Raw genomic sequence first — 12,121 nt, 5'->3', positions numbered from 1 at the left:
ACATGTACCTGTCACGTCAGCCTCCGTGAGCGTGTGAGATTGCCAGCCAGCAGGCAAAAGCAGCCAATTACGCCACGCTCAGAAGCGTTTCATTCTTTTTTCCATCTACCCAGCTCCACAAAGCGAATCCTGCTGTAAAGACCTCTACCTCCTGCTGGCATCACCTCCTGTCTGAGGAGATAGTGTTTAAAGTGCCCTCAATATTTCCAGCACAGTTTTTCTGCTGGTGCAGTTAAAGGCCACGCTGTCCTCTGCAGTGGACTGTACTGCACTACCCTGGTGCTCGGGGACAGAGTGTGTCAGTGCACTGGGTGATGGGGAGGTGCTGGGGCCTTGTGGGCTCCGTTTTCACTGCTGATGAGAAAGGGGAGTTGCTTCATCTTTAGGCTTTAGTACCCCATATTTTTTCCCTCTCTCTACTTGCCAGGCTAGGGAATGGTTCCTGCTGGCTGCAATACATGGGGGACAGTTTTCACCTGGGATTTCTGGGCTCTTCCCTTAACTAACACTGAAAAGCAAGATTCAGTGTGTTTGTGTGTGTGTCTGTTTGTCCATGCACATGTAATTTGGGAGGGAATTGAGGAAGCATCCTAGCAGATGTAAACCAGCTCCCATACCAAATGTTCTTAAATCCCTGCTTCCCTCCTCCTTTTTGCTTCTCCCCTGTTGCTCTGGCTCAAGGAGTTTTTGATATTTCCAGACAAGATTTCATGCCTTTTTTTCATTGTGGGGACCAGGGGAGGGGAGCCAAAGCTGCAGTGTTAATTGCTTCCCAATAAAAGCTAGCCTGGAGCAAGAGCTGAAAGAAAGCACAGGGGAGATTTCCCTTGGTTTAATGATAACTTATCCTGGTCACAGCTCAAATGAAGCTGTTCTCCAGTGCATCAAACCCTTCCCTTTCCTCTGTGCTCGCATCATATTTCTTCTCTCCAACATGTTCATCTTCTTGCCTTTCTCCAAATGTTTTGTCTTCGTGGTCCTGTTCCTCCTTGTTCACACCTTCACCAGCCTGCTCTGGCGGGAGGTCACCTTGTCCATAGGTGTTCACCAGCTGCTTGCAGAAGGGACATGTCTTCTTCCTGGCCTTGGTGAGGAACCAGGTGTCAATGCAGGCACTGTGGTAAGCATGGGAACAGGAGAGGCTCTTCAGGAGGTTCCCTTCCTTGTACACTGCCATGCAAATCACACAGGTCTCATATTTGTATCCCTGTTCACATGTGTACAGCTTTGTCTCGTGAGTGCTCTTGTACCAGCTTAAGCCAACCATAATTGAGATGATAGTGGCAATAATGACATAGTATATCTCCCTGAAATCCTGCATGATTAAAGTTTCCTGCAGCATTTTAACATTGTCTTGACAAGGACTCAAACAGAAATAGCATTTGGGTGGTAGAAATCTGATTGTGTGCCCCATTCTCATGTTGCAAAGGCCCTTGCAAGTGGAGGAGACCGATTGTCCAGTAAAGAGTGATGGTATCTTAATCAGCTGCTGGATTTCTTTGTCATCAGCCATCATGGTAATCAGTTGCTCTGAATCCACATTATACACAAGGGCCATATGGTCTCCAGCCTGCTGGGCATGGTGCTGGGCACCTTCTCGACAAAAGAGCAGTCATACCCCTGTATTAGTGCAATATATCTCTCGGAGGCCTTTTTTTGGTGCTGGAGGATTGCATGGCAAGCATTTGGTAGTATCACCCTCTCCAAATACCCTGTCAGCCCTTCTGCTGGAGGTCATGGCCCAAAGCGTGCAGCCAGGGCTTTATAAGCAACACACTCGGAGCTGTCATTGTAAGCCTTGTAACCAAAGACTTCTGCAAGAGCAGCATTGTAGAAGGCAGCAGCATCCACAAAGTGAAGAAGTTGGAGCCAAAGATTCATGCTGAATGCAGTTGGGTATCTCTGAACACAAATTTCCAGCCTAGTACCAAAGGGAAAGTGTAAGAGACAATCACAGAGTTTTATCACCATACCGTGACTTGGAGCCACAGCAGGATGGAGATCTGCAGGTTTTGTGTAGGTTTGGAGGTTCCCAGGATAGAATTCATCTCTCTTTTGTCTCCAGGTGCTAAGCAACACCCTTATATCATCTCTGCAGATCTGTGACATCACCCAGTGACTGTTTCTCAAGGCTGGGTCATGTAACATTACCGCCAACCTGCTTAAATCTCTATTCCCCTTCCTTTTTGGTCTGCTCCTTGCACGTATCTTCTGGTTTCTCTCCCTCTGGATACCAATAGGATGCCGGTTTCTCTCATTTCGCCGATGATTTGCAGAGAGGATAAATGAGCCTCCCCATCAGCTACGTGCCTTCTGCAGATTGGAATGTTTCATGCTGGTGGCCAAAGCAATTCCTGGAAAACATGGCAGAGTGGGAACAAGCTGTTAGCCTCTGTCCACTGCTGGGGGGGCATGTGGCAGCTTGGTTTTGTCGGGTGAACATGCACTTTTTCCTTAAGCATGATCTTTGAACCAATACCAAGCCAAATAAATTGCTTGGGGTAGAAGGGGTTTCTGTCATTTGAAATAAGTCAATCGGCAACTGTCAGTCAAAACAGCAGCTAGCAGAAGTTGAAATTCTCTTTTTCCCTGTGTGGCCTCACTCTGCCACTACCTAAACTTCCGAGAGAGCAGATCCACCTTCAAGGCCCCTGCATGAGCAGCTGGATTTCCTGAAGGGGCTGATACACTTGGGTCTTGCTGGGACTGAGCTTGTTGGACTCCTACCACAGTGAGAGTGGGTGGTGGATGAGCTTGGGAGGGTTACCATCAACTTTTGCACTGGGGCTTTTCACCTTATTTACTTTAAGACCTCAGCTGCTGGAAATCAAATGGCTGAAAAAAGATTTCAGCTTCTAGCTATAAAAACTGATTTTAAAATTCTGGTTATGGTGAAAAAGCTGAAAAAGAAGTGGAAAACATAAGGCACAAGTGTTGTCCTCCCTCCCCGAGTGTTTGACAGCAGAAGCTCCCATCTTTCAGGCAATTCCCAACTCGTATGGTGGCTGCTCAGTGCCCAGAGGAATGCCAATCTGATAGAATGCAATATCTCCCCTGGCTGTCAGAATGAACTAGGTCTGAATATGCAATGAACCCAGGTCAGTTTGGAACCACAAATCCCTAAAAACCTGTACCTTTTAACAAACAACCCTTTTTGTTTAATGATCCACTTGAGAGTTGCCCCGTGGTTTCCAGTGCAGTTGTGTTGGACCTGTAGTTAAAAAATCACTCGTGTGCTAGGCAACTGATTTGTTACTAGCCCCCTTGGGCTCTGCTTGAGACAGATTTCACTGGGAAAAGAGCTACAGAAAATGTCAGTAGACAGTGTATGTGTGCGCCAGAGACTCCCAGCAGCTGTGATTTCAAATCGATTTTGCTTTCCCCTCATCTAAAGAATTTTACACTTGCAGCGAGACATTTTGATGCATTTAAAAACAAAACAAGGAAAAGGTTTGGGGAGGGGGGAGAAGCCAAATGCTTTCTAGTAGAATGAGAGATGAAGAAAATGGAAGTACACTGGGAGACCTTTTTGAAGGTGCATTTTTGGCTTGGTCTTATGCTTCTTGTAATGGCATCCATCACCCTAGCGTTCTTTAAAATCTTTGCCTCTTTACTTGCACTCAGTGCTCTATTTCTGCCTCTAGATCAAAACTTTATGTACTGGCAGTGACCTGCTGTTTGCATAAGGGGTAGGTCTGTCTTTGGCTGGACAAGGAGTCCTGTGTCTGTGTGAGCTGGGACAGATGTGGGACCAAGGAACAATCCCCTTTGTGTTCTGTGTGCTGTTATCTCCTGGCTGCTCCAGCACCACCTTCTCTATCCTAGACTTGGCAAGGCAGGAGTGAGCAGCAATCCTGGCTTGCTCACCGAAACCCTTGGATAAAAGGAGAAATCAGGTGTTTGCAGTCTCCAACCTGGATTTCAGTAACTCTTAGTAGTAACCCAGGGAGATGTGGGCAAAAGGATAAATCCTCTTCAAGAGAGGTTGGAGGGCAAGAAAGAGGAGAATGGGGTACAGAGAAGGCTCTGGGGAGTAAGGAAAGAGGAAAAGCTGACCTCTGGGTGGGGAGCAGGATACCCATATCCCACCCACAGGCAGTGTGAGATTGCCCTTAGCCTCCTTTGAAATCCCTGAATGCTTTTGCAGAAGGAAGGAAAGGAGGGCTGAAGAAGGACTTTGGCCAAAATGGTCTTCACTCAAAGAGCCAAAGTGGTGCCCTGTCTGCGCTGGTTACCTCTATGCTTTCCATTTGCATCACTGCTGTCTGCCTCCTCCATCCTCAGTGCCCTGGAGGCTTTGGCTGCCGCTGGCTGAGGTTAAGCCGAGCATCCCACCGTGGCGTGGGGCTGTGCCAGGCTGTCTCCAGCCCCATGCTGCATTCATTAGAGCCAGCACTGTACTCTCCTTCTCATCCTGCCCTACCCCCTTATATTCATCTGTTAAATACATTGCAGATGCTCCTGGACGTATTCTTGACCCATTTTCTCTGGAGTCTCTGCAATCTACTCTGTTGGAATAATTGCAATTTATTTAAATGTCAACAAGCCACACGTGGGAGACAGCAGTTGTGTGCAAGAACAGAGCAATTACAGGGAACGGGTCCCATTTTACCACTTGAACAAAGATCCAAGCTAGAAGAAAGGAAAAGACCATTTACCTCTATTAACTGATCACTTACCCCACCACTCCCAAAGTCCCCGTGTTCCTTTATACTTCTTCTTTGGGCCTGTCACTTAGTGCAGGAGCTGGAATATAAAACCAGCTCTTCCTTTTGCTTGTACTCCACAGAAGTGTCTGCACAAGCCAGAGGAATTTAATGCTGATTTAGACCCACATAACTGCTAGCAGAATCTAACTCTGGTCCTGCCCAACCAGCTTAAACTGTAACAGAGAAGCACAGGAGACTGACTTATGTAGACATCATTATAACTCCAACAAAACATGCATTACAGGCTCCAGATCCAACACTGATTTAACTTGGGGAATAAGTCTAGGTGGCTTTTCCCCCTTTTTGCAGCATGAAAAGAGCAGCCTGGCAGTAGGATGATGTGAGTTTGTACATAATCAGACTTCTTGTCCTTTATCTGTATTAGGCTGGCGTCTGGGGTCCACAGGCAGTGGCATTGCACAGACACACAACAGCCTCTCCCTGCCCTCAATAGCCAAAGGCCAGGAGCAGAAAAAGCTGATGTGGGGTTAAATGCTTTGCTCAAGACATCTTGGCAGGTATCCCTGGTTCTAGCTTGGTGCCCTTCTTATCAGGGCATGCTGCTCCTTTGGGGTCACGCTATAGGATTAGTGAAGACCAGGCTCCCAGAGCTGAAATACCAGCGATTTGCTGTGGAGGAAGATTTGGGGCCATCTAGTGACCTTCCAGTGAAAACCTTTATGCCTCCAGTGCTCCCAGTTGTTCTTCAAAGAAAGATATGTGGGACATGCTTCCTCCCCCCTGCTGACTGAGCAAGTCCCCAGCTCCGCAGCGAGCTGGCTGGAAGGCAGACCTGCACCCTGTTGTTAATGATTTCTTTGCTAGGAGCTGATTTAGAAACTGGTGCATGTAACCACCTCCTTTCATCTAGGATGAAAGGGGAGGATGACCCATGTCTTTACAGAATAGATAGCTGAAACAGCCAGCACCCAAAATGCGAGCTGAGTAGATGAGAAATGGAGTTGTGTGTGCGGAGAGGTTTTGTGCCTCGTTGCATGCCGCTGTGGGAGAGCGGGTCTGTGGGAGCTTGGCAAACCCTGCTGTGTGCACCGTCCCCTACACGTGCCTCAGCGTCGTGTGCTCCTCTGCTCTACCAGGTGCCTCTCCTGGATTTCCCAGGGGTCCAGGTAATCTCTGCTCTGTTATTACCAAGTACAAGCATGATAATCTGGGCCCTAATGCATACAGAAGATTATAAAGCAGTGCTTTATGGACCTGCTGCAAAAGTACCCATAATCTGCTAATGCCCACAATTAAAAAAGGCGGTTGAGCAAATCTGGACCACTGCAACTTAGTACCCATGTCTAGAAATAGATTCCAGTTCCAGCTGTTTGCCTTGTAACAGAGGGAGACATCTTTATTAGATATAGGTGCTGGAGATAATATCTTGTCTTTTCTAGTTTTGGCAAAGTGCCCTGCAAACCCTGGACATAAAGCAAAAATATCATCTCCATTTAGCAGGTTTTTTGTTCTTTTTAACTATCCACATGCAAAAAAAAAAAATTGTAGAGAACTGTGCTTGTTTTGTCAGCCTAGGTTTTGTGGTAAAAATTAGCTGGTAACTGTGGTGATTGGCCCCTTTGGAATAAACCTGTCTGTGCAGGCTTTTGGGAAGGAGAGCTTAAGAAACACAGTAAGAGGAGGCGGCATCCAGGGGCTTGGCAAGAGCTAGCCACTGCTTCTGTTCTGTGATTGTGGCCCTCACAAATCTTCCAGTGTGAAGCAGACCTGTATGTGATCAGCTGCCCAAACTGGGCAGAGCCAAGGATATGTCTTCAGAATTCCATTTGTCCTTCCAGTCTGTATTCCCTACTCCTACATTTCCATATGTTTGTGGGGTTTTCTTATCCTGTACTGTGCTCAAGCTTCCCGAGAGGCTTTGGCTGGAGCTTGAATTTGTAGGGTGAGTGGAAGACAGAGCTGGTGGGAATGTGTATGGGGGGGTCTTGATTTGCCAGGAGTGAGTTTGGGTGAACCTTCCTGGGTTACTCCCGCTCGCTGTTGTGGGCACCAAGGGAGATCAACGCTACCGCAGTCACGCTGTACAGGCAGAGTGGGCAGGTCTTGCTCCCGGGCTGAGCACAGTGCCACAGGTCGATGCACTTGCCGTGGTAAGCATGGGAGCAGGACAGCAGCTTCAGCGCCTGGCCGGCCTCATGCACCTGCAGGCAGATGGCACACTCCTCGGGGTAGTCGGCAGCCCCCCAAACCATGCTGGGGGGAGACCCTGGCCACCATTCCTTGCTCTGCTGCTTGCCCTCCTTCCAGCTTTGGTAACTCTTCATGCATCTTGCAAGAAGCTGGATGCCTGTTATCATGGTGACCAGGATGCTGGTGACCTTGCAGAGGGGCAGAATCAGACCATAGTAAAGGAGATCTAGATTGTGGATGAAGCACCTGCAGACATGATGGCTGAAGCTCCACACAACGTCATTCCAGAAGCAGCACTCGTCCAGGAGGATGATGGTCCTTTGCTCAGCCTGGCAGGTCCTCCTCCAAAGCCTCATGTTCACCTCCATGATGAAGGCCACCACAGGCCCTCTCTTGATCTCCCCATTACCTGATGCCACGTCCCCAAAGCCTGGTGAGTTTGTGATGATCTTGTGTCCACCTCGCTGAGCAGGAGGGGCCTCGGCCCTGTGGCACTGGGGGCTGAGGGCCAAGGAAGCTGTGTGGGCATGGCCAAGAGCAGGGCCACCCGCCATCTTGCCCTTGGAGAGGGGCAGCCCCAGGCACGCAGCAAGAGCTAGGCCACCCAGCCCACTGCTGTTGACATGGCTGCTGGCAGCCCACTGGAGCCACAGGACGACGGTGGCCATGCAGAAAGGGGACAGGAGTGGGTGACACATGTTGGTGGCAGTGGGGACAGGGAGCTGGGGTGCTGCAGCCCCAAGTGGGAGGCTCTTGGCAGGCTCCTGAGGCAGCCCAGGCCGGCTGCCTCCTTCCAGAAGCTTCTCTGTCCTTCCGCAAGGTCCACTGCTTCACGGGACATCTCTGCCTTCCCCTCACACCGCTTCCACAGCTCCCCATCTTCTCCCCCTCACGGCTGTTTCTCTCCCATCTTTATTTCTTTCCTTCTGTGGTTGATCTCAGTGGCAGCCCTGACAGGGCCTTGCAGTGAGCAACTGCAGCTCAGGGAGTTGTTCACAGGGGACTGCGTTTTCCTCCCCTTGAAGTGCCCTGTGGAACTTGGGTGTGCAAAAAAGGAGGAGATTTGGGAAAAAACTGCTTCTGCCACTGTCTCATGGCTGAAAATATGTTTTGCCCTTCCTCCAGGCCGTGCCAGTGAAGCCCAGTCACAGCAGCTTTCCATCCTGCTCTCCATGCAAGGTTATAGCACAATGGTACAAGCACATGCTCTTCCATCTGTTTCTCATCTTCCCTTTCTCTTTTGTCACATTTTTTCATTGCTTTCCCTCCCCAATACCCTCTCCCTGTCCCCCATCCCATGATGTTCACTTGGGATGTTCACCCCTTGCAGGACTGGGCACCCCAGTTTCCCCATGGCCACTAGCCACACACCAGCTCCCTTTGTTTTTCCACATCTTCCCACCTAAAGTTCTCTGCACATTTGTTCCTGTAGCTCCATCCCTCTCTCTGGGGGTGCTGCAGGCAGATGTGTGCCCGCCCCGCAGAGCCGGTGGTACGACAGAGCCAGGAGCGTGGTTCCCTGGGGTAATCTGCAAAGTACAAGTTGTTATTGCTCACTACAGCAGAACAATCAGGGCGGGCTCTGTAATGCAGTAAGATGGATTGAAGCTGCTTAAGACCGGAGGAAAATGGAATCGCTGCTTTACAACGAGGAGTTTAGCTCCCGCAATCCACTGCTGATGAGCGATGAGAAGCGAGTAAAAGCCCAGATTTGAAAATTACTGGATTCAGGGAGAGAGATGGGGTTGTGCAGCAGGAGCCAAAATCAGACCTGGATCTCAGCTTGGCATGGCAGTGTGCCAGATCTGGCTTGTGAAGGCAACTCTCTACATGTGCAGCTCTTTTCCCAGTAGTCATGGAGAGGATCCTGACATCTTACACTGCTCAGGTGTGATTAGTGCCAGTGCAGCCCTTCGGAGACCTCCTTTTTCATGACAGCTACACAGTAGGGCACTGATAGCCTCCTGCAGCCATCCCACCAGGGCAGGTATGGGGTTTCCAGGCTGCTGGAGGAGCTGCGAATGGAGCCTCTCACCATCTTTGGAGCTATGTGCCAGACCACAGCTGGCACATCCCTGTGTCAGGATTTAATAGTTAAGTGACACAGAGCTCCTTTTGCAAGTGCCGTGCAGGTCTGTGCGGCTCAAGCTGCCTTGCTCATCCTTGATGCCAATTTGTCTTGGAAGAGGACTTGGAAAACCAGCATAGGCTGCAAAAGCAATAAGGCACAGCTCGTTCAGACTCCAGGAGCCAGCAGAAATGCTGTAGGTATCATGGGCTTCCTGCAACACAGCATGGGCTGGGATTTTCCCTCCTGTTGAGATGGGAATGGCCTAAAGAGGTCCCTTCTTGGACTGGAGAACTTGCCTCTTCAGAAAGGAGTTGGGATTTTAAATAAGAAAGTTATAAATGAGATGTTGCTAGGGTAAAAGGAAAGAGGGTGCTAAGAGAGGGAAGGGCTGCTGGCTGTGCTCAGCAATGATGCTCAGGTATCTGCACAGATATTGCCATCCAGAAATAGTCATCGAGGAATAATTTCCCTGAATAGTTCCCTGACAGTGCCAGTCGCTGGTGCTGGTGTCCTCTGCTGATGTGATTTGGGAACCCACCCAGACCAATGCAGGTGCTCAGCTGAATGGGCTCCTCTGTTGCTTTTGATTCCACGTTTGCTCGGTCTGGTGTGCCTGTGTGTGTGTGTCGACAGAGAAAAGTTGCTCAGAAATAAAGAATTGCAGCTTTCCTGGTTACCAGGGAGAACAAGAGGATTAGAGCTGTGATGCTTTTTTACAAATGGAGGTGCTGATCCTTTGTGCAGAGTCAGACTTCTCCACATTTCAGTCACAGATATGAGCTCTTCCAGCTAGAGAGGGAAATTGCAAAGAAGAAAAAGCAATGAACTTCCCCCTGTTTTACAGTAGTGAAGACACTGATTTCTTCTCATGTGTTTGTAGGGGACTTTAGATTGTGCAATAATAAGATCTAGGTTATTACATGTTTCTTGTTTCTTCCAACTTTAGAGTAAGTCTAGCTTTCCTCTTGCTTTGCCTAAGATGAATAGCAAATCCTCTGCTGTTATATTAAGGCAGCTTTAAAAATATAATAAACTAGTTACACAAACCTTTGTCATCTAGGGCATAAAAAAAACCCTCTAACTGCTTAGGATTAAGGAGACCCTTGTCTTGAATCAGTCAGTTATTTTAAATACTTTTCTGTTAGCTGCCAAGACTGTAGGCCTAGGAACATCTGGCAGGGAGGGAGCAAAGAGCATCTTGGGGCGGTGATCTCTTCCGTTGGCACATCTGTATCTGGAAGGAAACATCTGTTTGACTTGGAGACATGATGATAAACTGTGGTAGCTCTGTCTGTGGGCATTCATCTGTCAAAGAAAACTTCTTCCCTTTCCATTTAGCCTGTGCTCATGAGCAAGGGTTCACACCATAATGAAGCAGTTCATACCTTTCAGCCTTTGACTAGGGGCAAGCTGGATTTTACTTGATTTAAATTTGAACAGCCCCTACTTCAAATTCAGTCTTGCCCAGGTCTAGCCATGTGTGTGATGGGTGAGAGTGCTCTCCCCTAGCTGGGTTGCTTGCAGGATGTTTGCATCCTGCACCGGCTGTGAGCATGCAAATAAACTGACCCATTGCAAGTCAGACACTCTTAGTTTTGTTTTTATAGCTGCGAGCAGATGTTGCATCCTCTTGAGGCAAAGTAGCTCTGACCCAGCAATGACATATGTAACCCCAAATAAATTGTGGACAGTTTGCTCTTGCTTTCAGATGCCCTGACTGCTTGTTATCACACCAGGGGATTTGTGTTAAGACTTCAGTACCAGACTCTGCGCTGAGTCTTGGACCTGAGGTGAGGAGGAGCTGGGGCTCCCAGTTGTCTCTCCAGCAGCTTGCTTTGGCAAAGGGAGGTGAGTCTGGTGTGCAGAGCGAGGAGGCAGGCTGCAAGAACTGGCCTGAGAGACCCTGGGGTATCTCAGAGGGTTTCCAGGTTTGCTGAGAGAACATATGCTGTCTGTCTTGCTCTTTCAGGGTAAAAGGAAAACCAGGGAGATTTAGCTGGCCGTAAAAATGTAAGGTTAGAGAGGAGCAAACAGCCAGGTGCATGCACGTGGTTTTTTAAAAATATGGATTTTCTTCAATGCTGAATTATCACCCTTTGCAATAAAATTTGTCACGGTTTAATTTTGCTGGTCGTGAGCTCCCAAGAGGATACACCATAAGAAACTGCAGTCCGGTTGGGCCCGTAGGGTCAAGGCAGAGGTTTTTAGCAGAGAAGGATCCTGAGCTCCAGCGTGAAGCTGGAGAGGGACCTGCCTGCACTTGGGAAGTGAACAGAAAGATTTCTGCTATTTCTTTTCCCACATTGGCACTCCCTCATTTAAAGACACAAGGTGAAGCCAGTGGCAGGCAGGCTTAAACTGACACCAAAGCATCTGCGCAGAGGTGTGCAGAGATTTAACCGTCTTGGTATTCAACTGATTTAACTGCTGCAACTTCAGACCGTTAATGAGCCCCTGGGGAGGGAGCCAGGGAGGCCCTGAGAGGCCGAGATACCAGCCCTAATCTGGCCTCGGCAGCTGAGCTCTCACCCACTGTAACAGGCAGGGGCAAGGCTGAGCCTGCACCCTCGCTCAGCTCCTTGTTTTTCTTTCTGCATCGGCTTAAACTGGCTGCTCTGTGCCATGAAAACCAGGGTTTCCTTGGAGCCAACGCGAGTGCCAGGTCCGTGCGCTTCTCGTGTCGCTGGCGCTGACCCCGCCGTTGCCTCCTCGCGTGCTGCGAGCAAGCATTTGCAATCTGAAAGCATCGCCTTCATTAGCAGAGGTCCACCTCCTCCCCTTTACCGTTTCACCCGCTGCTGTTGATTAAGTTTCTCTTTGCAGCTCTTCCAGGAAGCCAGGGGCCTGTTGTTTTGGAGATAGCCTTAATTTGTTTACTTGTGCATATGTTCTGTCTTGTACAATGATGCTTCGCAGCTGGTCTCGAGCAGCCTACGGCACAGGAGAAGCAGCAGGTTAAGTTTAAACCAAAGGAAGTCGCTGAAAGCTGGCCTGACATGCTAATCCAAGTGTAGGCACCCTGAGATTGATGTGGTAAAACACGTTGCCGTATTGGTTTAGATAGCATCTTTACATTTATTACTGGTTTCCATCACAGTATGGGCACAATAACGGTTTACTTGTGCAGAATATCAGTTAAGCTTTAAGATTTAAAGACAGAAAACTCCCTGCCTCTGGTTTTACTATGCGA

General features: G+C 48.9%; 1 pseudogene; it reads right to left on the bottom strand.

Moving 5' to 3' along the window:
* Nucleotides 1-859: 859 nt before the first annotated feature.
* On the bottom strand, nucleotides 860-1,881 carry LOC141916353 (E3 ubiquitin-protein ligase RNF13-like; annotated as a pseudogene).
* Between the last annotated feature and the right edge of the window lie 10,240 nt (nucleotides 1,882-12,121).

Source organism: Strix aluco, chromosome 29, assembly GCF_031877795.1.
Source record: "Strix aluco isolate bStrAlu1 chromosome 29, bStrAlu1.hap1, whole genome shotgun sequence".
Classification (NCBI taxonomy): Eukaryota; Metazoa; Chordata; class Aves; order Strigiformes; family Strigidae; genus Strix; species Strix aluco.
This window is presented reverse-complemented; position numbering and strand designations above follow the sequence as displayed.